This window comes from Odocoileus virginianus, chromosome 5, assembly GCF_023699985.2.
Source record: "Odocoileus virginianus isolate 20LAN1187 ecotype Illinois chromosome 5, Ovbor_1.2, whole genome shotgun sequence".
Lineage (NCBI taxonomy): Eukaryota > Metazoa > Chordata > Mammalia > Artiodactyla > Cervidae > Odocoileus > Odocoileus virginianus.
This window is the reverse complement of record NC_069678.1, coordinates 88,459,542-88,465,409: the sequence shown is the minus strand read 5'-3', so window position 1 is coordinate 88,465,409 and position 5,868 is coordinate 88,459,542.

Sequence of the window (5,868 nt, the reverse complement as noted above, 5' to 3'; positions counted from 1 at the left end):
GTTTGTAAGAAACTCAGATGCAATGTCTGTGGACATTTTGTTGGTTTGGTGGCAAGAAAAGAATTGTAAATATGCATGGTCGGCAAATATCTCATACAACAAAATACCTTGTGAGAATGAATGTGAGGCAGGAGAGAAATCAAACACAGTCTTCAGCGGTGGTTCTGCCCTTGGGAGACAGGCCAAGTATACATTCAAGGCAGTTGCTGTCAGTCTCCCAGCCCTGGGGCAGATTCAAAGTCTGAACCAGATGGGTTTTCTGTGAATCTCAACTGGCACATGCAGCTGATGGGCCTTCGTGAAGCTTTTCGGTCTGCTCCCCTCCTTCTTTGTGGAGCTTGGCCCTTGGAAGGTGGCCTGAGATGCCAGGATTCCACGAGGTGGCCAAAGACAGGTGGTTCCAGCTTCAGGCCAGTCCCAGAGTAAGGCTCACTTTGGACTTTACCCTGCCTTTGACTCCCCAGCCCCATGGCACATCAGATCAAATGAGTAGAGAGCAGGCCAGTGCCCTACAGGATGTGGTTTCCTCATGCCCCAGGCGGTGAAGAGCACAGAGGAGGGACACTGGCCCAAACCAGAAACCTTGATCCAAACATAAAGCCCTCCAAGATGACTCTAACGATAGAGATATTCAGGTGAAAATGCTAAGTTCTGCAATCATGAGCCTGCTCTTCACTGGGCCTGGGTCCTCCCCCTTTGAATCTTCCAAGATGAGACAGTGGTTTCAATGGCCTACATGGCCATCTGCACATGCCCTCCTGGCAGTCCTAGGGCTAGCAGAGCCAGAGCTCTAAGGCCACCATCTCAACTGCCCCAGCCTCTTTCAAAGTCAGTGTCTTACTCCAGCTCCCTTGAAAGGACTCTTCTCATGATCCCTGAGATTGTGACACCCTTATTGTCACCACCATTGCCAAGGGAGCCATCCAGGGCTGGCCTGGGAAAGCACTTTTCTTTGTTCTTTGAGCTGCCAGCTTGTTTGACAGGCTTGGATCTGGTCTGGCTGTTCCAGCATCACTTAACCCCCTCCACTGCCCCCGAATCCCTGTTCCCCCTCCTCCCATTCCCCTGCCCTGAAGGCTGCCGGCTTATTCCTTTTGGAGATGAACTCATTGTTGACTTTAACTCACTTCGATGTTTCCCAGGGAAGCATGCTGGCGAGAGGCCCACCCCAGCTCCTAGAAGAAGACAGCAGGGCCAGTGCCAAGACGGGGTGCCAGGGGCCTTGGAGCTGCCAAAATGCCTCCCATTTTTATGGACAGGCCTGGATCGACCTGAAGACATTCCAAGTATTTAATCAGCAGCCCATGGTACATATTGGGTTGCAGAGGGAGCCCTCAGAAGCCAGCCCTTTCAGGAGATGAAACTCAGCCAGAGGAAGGAGCCGGCCTTCTCCGTGGGCCAGGCTGATGCTCCGCAGATGGAAAAAGTGCCTCCCAATAACAATAATCAATAACCAAAGGCTGGCAGCTGCTGTGGCCTAGATTGGGGGGCCCTTGGGGGCTTGGCTCTGCCCTCTTCCCTGCACAGGACTGAGTCCAGCCAGGAATCCATCTCACCCACCACCCTGCACCAAGCTCCGGGAGAGCGAACAGGCGAGGGAGGAACCATATTTCACATACTTTCTCTTTCAAAATGTAGTCCTGTTTCGCAATTTCCTACTTAAGTTCTGGAAGGCTCTAGGGTAGGACCCAAGCCACCTTCTCCAGCCACTGGCCGGGTCTCTCCTCCTCCTCCTCACCACCGATGTTGTAGGCCAGAGGTAGGAGAGAAAGGTGTGGATCCAAGTTGAGCAACCCTTCCACCCTCCCCCATCAGGGCTGCTGATCCATGGTCTATTTGATGCTGAAGCCAAGCGAGGCTTCAGACAAAACCTGTTTATTCCTCACCCTGTGTCGGCTCCTTCCCTCGGGAGAGCCAGGAAGGATGCCACACCAAAGCAGGTGCACCCAGCTCAGGTATGCTGGTCTCAGCAGCCCCTGGGGCACCTAATCTCCAGATCTTCCCTACTCCCCTGTAACGAGGCTTTTGTTCCGGCTCACTTTTACTAGGCAGGCAGCACTCCAGCCCCTTTGCAATAAATCCATCTAATCCTTCAAAATGGAATCTGTTCTCTGTGGTGGTTTTTCTCCTTTCTTACCACTCTTCACCAGGTGAAGGCTTTCCACCTGTTGTCTGTTTCAATGTACTCTGGACCACAGTTGGAGGAGTCAGGAGCAAAAAAAGCCTGCACCTGGATTCCTGGCCCTGTGTCAGGGACTTGAATCGGGGCCCAGGAAGCTGACCCTTTCCCTAAATTCCCTCTGTCCTTCTAAACCAAACCAAACACACAAGGGAAGGGGGTGGGGGGAACCTACTTAAAAAACAACAACAAATTCAGCAAACACAGTCCCATCACCCAAAATATTGAAATGGAAAACAAATGCTTTCCCTGGAGAATTGGTCTGAAACATACCAGGGCTGGCATTGGGCAAGGTGGACAGAAATGTGCTAGTCTGAGAGAATCTGTGACCCTGCAGAGGAAGAAGCTAACATTTTCCAAATGACACCATGGCCAGATAACAGCCGCATACACATCCCGCACTGTTGTTGCCTAAACCTGGGAGTAGGGTTGGCCATCTTGACCTGACTCCTCTCTCCAGCAACCCCTCACTCTGAAAATCACAAAAGTGTGACTTCTCATCCATCCTGATGGTCGCCAGCCTCAGGTGGGCTGCTTCCAAGGCTGTGAGCAGGTAACCACTCCCCACCTTGAAACCCATACCTATCTCCAGCTCAAAAACACATTGTTAGTCTTGAAAGGACAGAGTGAGACATACCACGGTAAGGATGCACTGGAATTGCACCTGGACACACCAGCCTATCAGCCTCAAAATTTGCTCCTATGGGTAATTCTATAAATGTGGCAGCTCAGAACCACCTGGAGCCCCTATTAAGTTCCCTCCTTTAACTGCCTAGAGCACCAGGAGTGGCTCAAGGAGAGATGAAGAGGAGCAGAATGCCTCAGCATCACCCAGGTGATGCAGGAGATATGGGAGATCCAGCTCCTTCCTTGAGTCTAAGATTCTGGGTTTTGGTTTTGATGTTTTAGAGGAAAACTGAAGGCAATGCTTCTGAAGTGTTTAACATGCATGTGAATTACCGGGGGGGATCTGTTTCAAGCCGGATTCCAATTTCTAGGTCTGGGAGCGGCTGGAGAGTCTGCATTTTTAGCAAGCTCCCAGATGAGGCTGACGTTGCTGATACACGGCCCCCCTTTGAGTAGCAAGGACCTAGGTTCTAGGAGATGAGGACAAATCAGTGACAGAGATGGCAAAGATGAGCCTGGTGCCCGGACAGAAAAGCAGAAAAACAATGGTACACACTCGTAGAACTAGAGGCTGGGAACAGAGAAAGACACAGTGACAAAAAGCAGGACAGAGAAAGGACAGAGTCAGAGAAACAGGGAAGGGCAAAAGCAGAGAAATCAAATGAGAGATGGGTGAGGCATAGGGCCAGAGAGACTGACAAGAGTTGGGGCAGAGAGAAAAGGCAAAGTAATGGGATTGGGTAGAAGCTGGAGCCAGCCGTGGCCACCCAGACTCCTGACAAGCAGTGAAGGGGCTCAGAGATCTGAGTGGGCCAAGCCCCGCAGTGTGGCAGGTACACAGATCTGAGACCCCCATCCTCCAAACCTTCCAGCCTTCCCACACCGGTACTGCCATCTCCTTGCTCCTGTAGAACCATCTCCCGCTCAGAGCCTCCCACTACTGATTTCCCCCTTCTCTCTCCTGTGTGTTCAATCTCTACCTTTGAACTGCACCCTTCTCAGCAGGTTTTAAACATTGTCACGTCTTCCCCATCTAAAACAAACAAACAAAACAAACAACTCTTTCTTGACAACATATCTCTTTCTAGCCCCTGTCTTATTTCTCTCTGTTTCTGAGCTAAACTTCCAGAAAGAATTTGTGCTGAATTCGGCCTCCATCACTCTCTCCAAAAAGCTCTGGGGGAGGCCACGGTTGGTGCATGAGTTGTAAGTCCAGGGGTCAGTTTCTAGGCCTCACTCATTTGTCTCTAGCAGCTTTTGGTCCTCTTGATCGCTCTCCCTGCTTTGCTGGCTTTCGGGAGGTGCCACTCCCCTGGTTTCCCTTTGCCTGCTCCTTCTCTGACTCCTTGACCTACTGACCCTCCGTTATCTGAGCTTTATCCTTGGAGGGCTGCAGAACTGGGTCCTGAGACTTCTCTTTACCCAGGGCGCTTCCCAACCCACAACCCCAAGGATCTTCTCTATAGCAGCCGGCATTCCAGCTCAGATATCCCCTGTGTGCTCCAGGCCTGCATTTGTGGCAAGGCAATGTCTACCTTGACATTTCCTTGCTGGGAAAGATTGAACACAGGAGGAGAAGGGGACGACAGAAGATGAGATGGTTGGATGGCATCAGCAACACAATGGACATGAGTCTGAGTAAACTCAGGGAGTTGGTGATGGACAGGGAGGCCTGGTGTGCTGCAGTCCACAAGGTTGCAAAGAGTCGGACACGACTGAGCAACGGAACTGAACTGAGTGTCTACCAACCACCGTCACCGGGACATCTCATTGGTTTCTCAAATTCAACTTGGTCAAAACCAAAGTTTTGTTCTTTCTCTTCCTGGACTGGTCTTCCTCGTGGATCCCCCATCTCAGAACACAGCATCATCCTCTGTCTGGATGTCTGAGCCAGAAATGGGGACTTAGTCCTTGACACCTCCCTCTCCTTTCTCCCCTCGTCCATGTCCAGTTTATCACCAAACTCTGCCAACTTTGCTCCCCAAATACCTCTGACTTTGTCCTCCTGTCTCCATTACCACTGTCACCTTCACCAACAACACGTCACCTGGATGACGAGGGCCTCCCAAACAGCTTTTTGAAAACCTGTCTTCTATACCACAGCCAACATGCTCAGTCTTTCAAAATTTGCAAAACTTCACATCTGATTATGCTGGCTTGCTGCTTAAGTCTTCAGCAGCTTCCTTTGGCTCTGAGAATAGAGTCCCTACTCTAGGTGGACCTTTCTGGAAACATCTCACCTCCCTTGCCCTCCAGGCCTCCCAGCTATATTGGTTTTCTTTCAGTTCATTGAACACCAAGCTCCTTTCTGCCACAGGACATTTGCATGTTCTGTGTCCTCAATATAGGACTATGCTGTCCACTATGGCTAGCAAGCACTTGAAATGTGGCCAGCACAACTGAAGAATGTAATTGTTAATATAATTTCAGTTAGTTAAATTTAAAAATGTTAAATGTATTCAATTCAGCTATCAGAAAATATTAATCTACTCTTTAAACAACTTGGGTATGTGGTAGGTGAATCTACTTTTTAAAAATTTTTTATTTCGGCTGTGTTGGGTCTTTGTTGCAATGCACAGGCTTCTCATTGTGGTGGCTTCTCTTGTTGTGGAGCACAGGCTCTAGGGTGTGAGGGCTTCAGGAGTTGCAGTGCATGGGTTCAGTTGCCCCATGGCATGTGGGATCTTCCTGGAACAGGATTGAAACCATATCCCCTGCATTGGCAGGCAGATTCTCAACCGCTGGACCACTAGGGAAGTCCTGAATCTACTCTTTAATTTGAATTTTTATTCAATCTAAATACATATCATATATTTCTGGTGAAAATTTAGTGTCTGAATTGATATGCTGTAAAGGGTAAATATATACACAGAATGTTGAAGACAGTTTAAAAAAAGAACATAAAGAGCTCACTAATAATTTTTTATGTTGATTACATGTTAAAAAGACAACAGCTTGCATACATTTGGTTAAATATAAGATAAAATGAACTGCACCTGTTTCTTTTTACTCTTTAAATGTGGCTACTAGAAAAGTATTAAATTAGATAAGTGGCTCACTTT